We start from the raw sequence: 8,500 nt of genomic DNA on the forward strand, positions 1-8,500 counted from the left end.
AACCTTCTTAGAGGCTCTGTGCAGCACTTCTGTTTACTTCGTATTTGCCTGAATTTAGTTGTATGAGCACATCAAACTGAAAGGGAGACTAGAAAAAGGAGTGATTTTTAACTGGGCACATTAGTATCCCAAATGAAATAGGGTCTTCATTGCTGAGGAATAAGGAGAGAATCGATATCAGGCAGGGATGTTACCCATTGCTGCATAACAATTACCCCACAACTTAGTAGTGGAAAACAATACACATTTATTGTGTAATAGTTGCTGTGCATCAGGAATTTAGGAACAGCTTACCTGAGTCCCCTGCTTCAGGGTCTCTTCCAAGGCTACAATCAAGGTGTCAGATCTGCAGTCTCAAATGAGGGCTTGGCTAAGGCGAGGTCTGCTTCTAAGCTTACGCACATGGCTCTTTTTAGGGCTCAGTGCCTCAAGAGCAATTGGATTGAAGGGCTCTGTTTCTTATCAGATGTTGGCCAGAGGTCACCCTCACTTTCTTGCACTGTGGACATCCCCATCAGGACAAGCATGTTAGAAGGGTCAGAGGGAATGTCAGCAAGACAGAAGGCAGCCTTTTGTAACCTAATCTTGGAAATCACATCCCGTCATTTTTGCCATATTCTGCTCCTTAGAAGTAAATTACTAGCCAGGTGCAGCGGCTCACATCTATAATTCCAGCACTTTGGGAAGCTGAGGCAGGAGGATCACTTTAGCTCAGGAGTTTGAGGTCCTGAGCAACATAGCAAGACACCATCTCAACAGGAAGTATAAAAAGTAGCCAGGCATGGTGGCATGCACCTGTAGTCCTAGCTACGCAGGAGGCTGGGGCAGGAGGATCGCTTGAGCCCAGTAGTTCCAGGCTGCTAGTGAGCTATGATCACAGTATTGCAACCCAGCCTGGGTGTACTTACCAAAGAGTCTGGATTCCATGTGTCCGTTCTAATAGCTGGGGGTAGTCCTAATAACTTTTATTTATTTATTTATTTAGAGACAGAGTCTCAGTCTGTCACTCAGGCTGGAGTGCAGTGGCACGATCTAGGCTCACTGCAACCTCTGCTTCCCAGGTTCAAGTGATTTTCTTGCCTCAGCCTCCCAGGTAGTAGCTGGGATTACAGGCATGCACCACCACGCCCGGCTAATTTTTTTTTGTATTTTTAGTAGAGGTGGGGTTTCACCATGTTGACCGGGTTTGTCTCGAATTCCTGGCATCAAGAGATCCACTCGCCTTGGTCTCCCAAAGTGCTGGGATTACAGGCGTGAACCGCCACACCCGGCCTTATGACTTTTTAAAAAAGGATGAGTTAATTGTTTTCTAGAGCCTATAATAACATTATTTACTTTATCACATATCCATCCACCTATTCTTCTGCCAATCCACTGTATTTTTTGAATGCATTTCAGAGTAAGTTTCAGACATCCATATGCTTGGCCTCTAAATACTTCAGTGTGTATATTATTATGTTGAAAAATTGTTGGCTTTAAGAAAGTGTTAGACCTTTTCCCAAAGGGTTGTGCCATTTTACACTTCCACCAATAATGTATGTGACTTCTTGTCTCATATCCTCTTGAACATTAAATAGTGTCAGTATTTTTAATTTTATTCATTCTGATGGATATATAGTGGATTTAATTGCTTTTTCAGTTGGTTGACTGAAACCTGGATTCCATGATGAAGTTAAATGAAATTGAGATGCCAAGAATCCTTTGGTAAAATGTGGAAAAGAGAATCCAAAGAATTAGGGAGACGGGAATTTGGTGTGGGTTTATAAGTGTGACTCATTCACTCCTAGCTCTGTCCCCTAGGAGGGCCCGGGGACATTCTCTTCACCAAGGCATTGAGAAATATATTTGTGAGAGTGATGGTATCTTCAGAAAGTACTGTAATAACCAGTTTCTGTAGGTTGGAGATATTGGGGGAAGACACTACAGATGAAACAGCCTCCCTGATTTCTTTTATTTCTTTTCTTTTTTTTTTTTTGAGATGGAGTCTTGCTCTGTCACCCAGGCTAGAGTGCAGCAGCGTGATCTCGGCTCACTGCCAGCTCCTCCTCCCGAATTCACACCATTCTTCTGCCTCAGCCTCCCGAGCAGCTGGGACTACAGGCGCCTGCCACCATGCCTGGCTAATTTTTTGTATTTTTAGTAGAGATGGGGTTTTGCCATGTTAGCCAGGATGGTCTCGATCTCCTGACCTCGTGATCCACCCGCCTCGGCCTCCCAAAGTGCTGGGATTACAGGCGTGAGCCACCGCGCCTGGCCTTTTTTTTTGTTTTTTTGAGACAGGATCTTGCTCTGTTGTTCCGGCTGGAGTGCAGTGGCATGATCATGGCTCATTGCAACCTCCACCTCCCGGGCTCAAGTGATTCTCCCACCTCAGCCTCCCAAGTAGCTGGGACTTCAGGTGCATGCCACCATGCCCAGCTAATTAAAAAAATATATATTTTTTAGAGACAGGGTCTTGCTATGTTGCCCAGGCTTGCCTTGAGCTTCTGGGTTTAAGCCACCTTCCCACCTTGGCCTCCCAAAGTGCCAAGATTGCAGGCATGAGCCACCGCTTACCATGTAGGCACCCTCATTTCCACCAGCATGATGGAACCCTAGGGTTGTGAGGGTGGGGTGGGGTACTTCACTGCCAGGGGCAAGCTGGGTGTGGTTACTCTGATTGCCAGCTGCTCTGAGTGGTCTGACCTGCAGAGATCTTTGCTGGTTGATCATTTTGAGATCACTTAGTCCCTAGGATTAAAGAACGTAAGCAGTTCACTAAGATTCTAACTGATCTGTAAAACCCAAAACCCTCTGGAACTGGTGAAAAGGGGACCCACTTAAGACAATAGGATGGGGAATAATGGAGTTATGATCTCTCACTGAATTTCCTGTCCTGGGTTAGTTCACAGACTTACAGCCCCATGAATGGGGTGAAGGCAAGTTTACTTAAGCAAGATTTATAAATACCTCCTTATATATTTCTTTCTTTCTTTCTTTCTTTTCTTTCTTTTTTCTTTCTTTTTTTTTTTTTTTTTTTTACAGAGTCTCACTCTGTCACCCAGGCTGGAGTGCAGTGGCATGATTCTGGCTCACTGCAGCCTCCACCTCCCGGGTTCAAGCAATTCTCTTGCCTCGGCCTCCTGAGTAGCTGGGATTACAAGTGGCCACCACCACGCCCGGCTAATTTTTGTGTTTTTAGTAGAGACAGGGCTTCACCATGTTGGCCAGGCTGGTCTAGAAATCCTGACCTCAAGCGATCTGCCCGCCTCGGCCTCCCAAAGTGCTGGGATTGCAGGTATGAGCCACAGTGCCCTGCCTCCCTTTATATTCCTTATAGGCTCCCCTAGAAAGGCCTGTGGTCATTTTCCAGGATAGCTATTGTAGGTTTAATTGTGTCTCCTCCAAAAGATATGTTGAAGTTCTGGTCCCCAGTACCTGTGAAATAGGTGACCTTATTTCGAAATAGTTTATTTGCAATCAGGTTAAGGTGAGGTCATACTGGTTTAGCCCTAATCCAATGACGGTCTCCTTAGAAGAAGCTTTTTTTTCTTTTCTTTCTTTTTTTAACCTTATAAAAAAGGAGAAATTTGGACACAGAGGGAACACCATGTGAAGATGGAGAATAAATTTCCGTGGTTTCAGGCTACCTTGTGTATAGTATTTTGTTATGGCAGCCCTAGGAAACGGATCCAGTAACTGTGACCTTGGGAGTGTTGGACATTGGCTCTAATGCTAATCTTTGGAGTTGTAGTTGGCACAGTGATTAATGAATCACTCAGAGTGAATGAAGGCTTATGGAGTCAAGTGATAAATTGACTTTTGATTTTTTTTCTGAGACGGGGTCTTGCTATGTTGCCCAGGGTGGAGTGCAGTGGCATGATCATAACCCACTACAGCCTCGAACTCCTGTACTGAAGCCATCCTCTTGCCTCAGCCTCCTGATTAGCTGGAACTACAGGCGTGTGCCACCATGGCTAGCTACCTTTTTTTTTTTTCTTTTTAAATTTTTGTAAAGACAGGGATCTCACCATGTTGCCTAGGCTGGTCTCGAACTCTTGGGCTTAAGTGATCCTCCTGCCTTGGCCTCCCAAAGTGCTAGGATTACAGGTGTGAGCCACTGTGCCTGGCTGCAACTTTTGATTTCAGTCTACCTTACTATCACCCCAGTTCTTAAACCCATTTTCCCATCATTTCTTTAGTTCCCGAGTGTATAGTTAGACTAGATACATTCACCAAATGGCAGAATCCCTGTGTTTCTCCAGTCCATGGAATATGTGATTGAAAGGGTCGAGCAAAAGCACTAAACCTTCCTCCCTATTTAAATTATAAACAAAGAGCAATAATGCCTTGCTAGGGGAAATGCGAGATTAGTGCAACCATCAAAGATCTGAAAATTTAGAGGTGAAAATTCTTGTTACTTATCCATTTAATTTACCTGTTTGGCTCAGGAAAAAGTCAGAAGGGCCTTTGAGAATGACAGTGGATGATTGAAAGGTTAAGACAGGTGATGACTCCAGTTGCATTGCTCTTGCAGATGTGGTTTCTCCACTAGAGCAAATCAACAGCGCCTCTCCCACCTGCGATAAAGTTATTAACTTGCAAATGTTTTTTCCCTATTTCAATAAGCAAAGAAGACCAGAGGTAATTTTGTTTATCCTGGCAGGGGCAGAAGTACATTTTCACTATTTTGCTTCAAGAACTATGTCAGCTCTCTGCCTCTGTGCCACAATTTAGTACACAGGGACTTTGATAATCTTAAAGTCCCATAACACGTTACACTGGTGAACTATGATTATGATAAAGTGCTGATAAATCCTAAATAGCAGAAAGTACTGGGTACCCTGAATGCCTTAGTGAGTTGTTGTCGTCAGCGTTTTGGATTTAAGCCATTCTAGTAGGTGCATAGTGATATCTCATTTATTGTTTTAATTTGCAATTCCCTGATGACATAATGTTGAGCATCTTTCATGTATTTATTTGCTGTCTGCACATATCCTTTGGTGAGGTGTCTGTTCCTATCTTTTGCTAATTTTTAAATCGGGTGATTGTTTCTTTATTGTCAAGTTTGAAAAGTTCTTGTATATTTTGGACACCAGTCCTTTATATGTGTTTTACAAAGATTTTATCCCAGTTCGTGGTTTGTCTTCATTCTCTCAAAAGCATCTTTTGCAGAATAGAAGCTTTTAATTTTAGTAAAGTCTAACATATGTTTCTTCTTTCATGAATTCTGCTTTTGGTGTTGTATTAAAAAAATCACCGTCTTCATTTATATAGTAGTAAGTAAACTTTAAGAATAGTAAAATAAATAAATAAGTACATAGAAAATCGTCACCAAACCCAAGGTCATCTAGATTTTGTCTTATGTTATCTTCTAGGAGTTTTATAGTTTTGCATTCAATTTTTTTTTTTTTTTTTTTTTTGAGACGGAGTCTTGCCTTGTCTCCAGGCTGGGGTGCAGTGGCATGATCTCAGCTCACTGCAACCTTTGCCTACCAGGTTCAAGCAATTCTGCCTCAGCCATCTGAGTAGCTGGGACTACAGCTGCACACCGCCACACCCAGCTAATTTTTGTATTTTGAGTAGAGATGGGGTTTCACCATATTGGCCAGGGTGGTCTTGATTTCCTGACTTCGTGATCCTCCCGCCTTGGCCTCCCAAAGTGCTGGGATTACAGGCATGAGCCACTACGCCCAGCTAATTTTGTGTTTTTAGTAGAGACGGGGTTTCTCCATGTTGGTCAGGCTGGTCTCGAACTCCCAACCTCAGGTGATCCGCCCGCCTCGGCCTCCCAAAGTGCTGGGATTACAGGCGTGAGCTACCACGCCCAGTGTCCCATTTTTTAAAATTGTTATTAAAAAATTTTTTTAATTGTTATTTAAAAAAATTTTTAATAAAATAGAGATGGGGGTCTCACTATGTTGCCCAGGCTGGTATTAAACTCCTGGGCTCAAGTGATCCTACTGCCTCAGCCTCCCCAATTGTTAGGATTACAGGCGTGTGCCACCATGCCCGGCCCAGAGTCCCATTCTCTTGAATCACTTTTTAATCTCTAGGATGTTGTTGCTCATGCTTTTTTTTTTCTTTTTTTTTTTTCTTTTGAGACAAGGTCTCACTCTATCACCCAGGCTGGAGTGCAGTGGCGCGATCTCTGCTCACTACAACCTCCGCCTCCTGGGCTCAAGCAATTCTCCTGCCTCAGCCTCCTGACTAGCTGGGATTACAGGCACACACCACAATGCTCAGCTAATTTTTTTATATTTTTAGTAGAGACGGGGTTTCACCATGTTGGCCAGGCTGGTCTTGAACTCTTGACCTCAGGTGATCCACCTGCCTCACCTTCCCAAACTGCTGGGATTACAGGCGTGAGCCACTGTACCTAGCCGTACTTATTAAAACACAATATCCTACTTCATACTTTCAAGACTATTGGTGATACTCTTGAAAAAGAGAGATCCACTATTAACAGTGAGATTTTCTTCCAAACAACTAATATTCATTCTACAAGTTCTGATAGTGGCACTTTCTTGAATTTATCAGAAGGTATGTGTGAAAACTTTCTAGACAATAACCAACACTCATATTCTTTCCTCGAATGGTCCTTAAGTGGACTAAAATGCTCAGGAGTGGCAGTTATCCAGCCATGCCACCAGGAATAACAATCCCATGTAGGTGTGGCAGTGGCATCTCTACCACGGCCACTTCCTGGTTGACGGTGATTCTGATGGTTCTCAATTTCAGATGTTCAGATTTCAGTTTTGATAACACATGTATCTTGACATCCATGAAACAAACAGTAGTGGTATACCAATTTTATCAAAATTTAGTTGCACTTTATGTCTTAATCAGGTATGTATCATATATTGACCATGATTATTTTAACTTCTTTATACCAATTTTTGCTTTTCCTGGAATTCATAGTTGTCTTTTTAAAAATTTGCTTTGTTTTCTAAGTTGCTATCATTATCACTCTTCTAGGGAATTGTAAATCCTTAGAGATACTCTTTTCCACACAGTCAGACATATTAGGTCTTCTATCAATCCCATTATTTTTTTCCTGGAGACTTCTCTTCTGGAGCTTTCTGAGGTCGGCTGGATTATTATTCCCAGTTCTTCACTTCCTCTCTGTTACAGAATAGAATGATACGCCCATGCTTTTTGCCATGAACTTTGCAGTATCTCCCACTAGAGTAGGGGGAGTATATTTCCCTGCCCAACTGATGGTGAGCATGGCCCTATGACTTGCTTTGGCCCAAGAATGGTAATAGACATGAGAGGAGCAGAGGATTAAAATGTGGCTGTGTAACCTGGCTTGCTTCTTGAGCTTCTGCAGTTCACCCTAACAAGTACAAGGCCTGGGTAGATGTTGGTTCAAGCAGAATGAGAAAACATGGGGAAAAGACCTTAACAGGAACCTCATTCTAGAGCCAAGCCCAGCTAGGTCCAGCTGTATTGACTGAACCCTTGTCAGAATGCATATTCATGAACATGAATCATCTTTGTTGTTGTAAGCCACCGAGATCTTGAGGTTTCCTTTTACTACATAGAAAACACTGACCAACTGATATGGTTTGGCTCTGTGTCCCTACCCAAATCTCATCTGTAATCCCCAGGTGTCAAGGGAGGGAAGCAACTGGATTATGGGGGCGGTTTTCCCCCAGGCTGTTCTCATGATAGTGAGTCTCATAAGATCCAATGGTTTTATAAGTAGAATTTTCCTGTGCCCGCCCTCACTCCCTCCTGCTGCCTTATGAAGAAGGTGCCTTGCTTCCCCTTCACCTTCTGCCATGATTGTAAGTTTCCTGAGGCCTTCCAGCCCTGTGGAACTGTAAGTCAATTGAACCTCTTTCCTTTATAAATTACCAAGTCTTGGGTACTTCTTTATAGCAGTGTGAAAATGGACTAATAACACAGGTATACCTTCTGCCTTCCTGCACCAATCTGGACTAGCAGTTGCTCTGCAGAGCTGTTGTTCTGGGATATCTCTTTGCTTATCTCTTGGGTTGGGTCCCCCATTTACTGAATTCTGTGACTTTCTTCTTCTCAGTTTATTTCCTTGTTTTGATGAAGCCCATCTTCAAACAGCTTCCTGAGAATGCGAGCAATGGTAGGAATATTTTTTGAGATCCCAAATATCTAAACATGTTCACTTTATTATCACATTTGATTCATAATTTGGCTAGATGTGGATTTCTAGGTTGAAAGTAATTTTCTCTCAGAATTTTGAAGGCATTCCTATGTTGCCTTTCAACTTGCTTGTTGTTTTTAAGGAATGCATTATGATTTCCTATTTGCATGTGATTTCTTGATATGGTTTGGCTCTGTTTCCCCACCCAAATCTCATCTCAAATTGTAATCCCCACATGTCAATGGAGGGTCCAGGTGAAGGTAATTGGATCATGGGGGTGGTTTCCCCCTTGCTGGTCTTGTGATAATGAGTGAGTTCTCAGGAGACCTGGTGGTTTTGTAAGTGGTTGGTGATTTCTCCTGTGTTCCTTCTCTTTCCTGCTGCCTTGTGAAG

Source organism: Gorilla gorilla, chromosome 9 (assembly GCF_029281585.2).
Source record: "Gorilla gorilla gorilla isolate KB3781 chromosome 9, NHGRI_mGorGor1-v2.1_pri, whole genome shotgun sequence".
NCBI lineage: Eukaryota > Metazoa > Chordata > Mammalia > Primates > Hominidae > Gorilla > Gorilla gorilla.